Source organism: Rhagoletis pomonella, unplaced genomic scaffold (genome assembly GCF_013731165.1).
Source record: "Rhagoletis pomonella isolate Grant_MI unplaced genomic scaffold, Rhpom_1.0 Rhpom_scaffold_00002, whole genome shotgun sequence".
Classification (NCBI taxonomy): domain Eukaryota; kingdom Metazoa; phylum Arthropoda; class Insecta; order Diptera; family Tephritidae; genus Rhagoletis; species Rhagoletis pomonella.
In genome coordinates this window covers 61,998,058-61,999,614 of record NW_023458556.1, presented here as the reverse complement: position 1 = coordinate 61,999,614, position 1,557 = coordinate 61,998,058, and the positions used below count along the sequence as shown (strand labels likewise).

Here is a 1,557-nt window from a genome sequence, read left to right as displayed (position 1 = left end):
AATGGACCGACGACACAAGGATGAGTTTCCAGGTAATAAATGCTAAAAATGTAACACCTCAAGCCCATTCTGCCAGTAGTATGCCTTCCCATCAAGCGGTGACCTTCTATAATTCCGGCCAATTGTCTAAGTAGATTGCATCCTGGACGAATTAGTGCGTCAGACCATCTCTTGTCGCAGATGTGTCGAGTTATTTCAATTATCTTGTATTTGCCAAGCAGCAATTTTTTATGCTTCTATGACCTGGCATTCGCACAATGGGGATAGTAAGCTTTGTAGTTTGTAGTTTCGCAACATTTCGGTGGTCTAAAAGCTACTTGACTTTCGGGAGGCATTAAGTTGTATTCTTTCGATAATTCGAAACACCTTTTTACCCTTTTCTGAAAAGCTTTTGGTGCTCTTTTTCCTGTTCAGCTTCCTTTACAATCCCAAATAGCTCGCGTCGCGTCCGATCGAAGGGAGGTCCACAGTGGCGTGTCGCAGAAGTCGTCTATTTTTCCGACGGATCACCAAGATCTGTTGGCTTCACCAACCAGCCATTAAAATCTCCAATTACGGTTTAATATCGTTGCACGCGCAATGCTTGTAGCTTCCCTCCAGCCGTTCATGACATGAAGAAAATCTTAGAACGCAACGTCATCCGCTTTGGCCGGACGTGTGCACAAATCAGCGAGATGTTAAAGTATCCGGCTTTAACACGGACAACAGTACTGGTGAATGAAGTTGGTACTATCACAAATCTAAGACCGTATTTGAATTTCTGTAGATGAAAGTTGACGTCGCAAGGTTCTATATTTTCCCTACCATGCCCTACACATCGCATTTCCTGAATAATGAGTCAACCTTAGTATCACCGATGACATCAACTAGCTGAATAGAGGCAAGTGTCCGATTAAGGCTCCATACATTATATTCTCCCGAAACATTGTCCTTTTAATATTCTGTAGTAGTCCTAATCAAAAGCGGAGAGTCTCATAAAAGGCTTTTTTTTTTCATTTCCACTGGAATTGTTCACGTACGTGGATTCAGACGTTCGCACAACAGACTCGGGCTCTTGCCTATTCGCCGACTCTGACATTACTCTGTATGGTAGACTCGCACACCGAGCTTATCTTCGTCTTGAAATTTTAGAAATGACTGTTAAAACTTCATCATCCCGAACGCTATCAGATTTGTCTTCTCATTTAAAATTTCACATTTTATTTTCTTCAAAAAATTCTGTGAGTACCAATATAAACCTACCACATCAATCACTTGCGAGTCAACTGACGAGCCTTTTGGCTTGAGCCCTCACTCTGCCTAATCTAATCGAGATATCAGGCTAGGTTTACTTTCTGCGATGATGCGAGTTTGATCACTAAGGTAGACTTAGGAAAAACTTAAAACATGGAAATATTTCTTTTTAAGGGTTGGTTGCCTGGTCAAGGACAATTTGAGGAACTGCCCAAAGATGCTATTTGTTTGGGGCTGCAATGGAAGATGTCGCCAACGCCAATGCTCCCGTCAGGTCTGTATTGGCAATCGCAAAAGTGCAGTAAAGGCGGTGGATATGTGTGT

At 42.3% G+C, this 1,557-nt stretch overlaps 1 protein-coding gene across 1 annotated transcript in view; it reads left to right on the top strand.

The window, feature by feature from the left end:
- Positions 1–1,557, top strand: part of LOC118733932 — a gene marked incomplete in the record, with an annotated part of 328,743 nt that overhangs the window by 293,909 nt on the left and 33,277 nt on the right.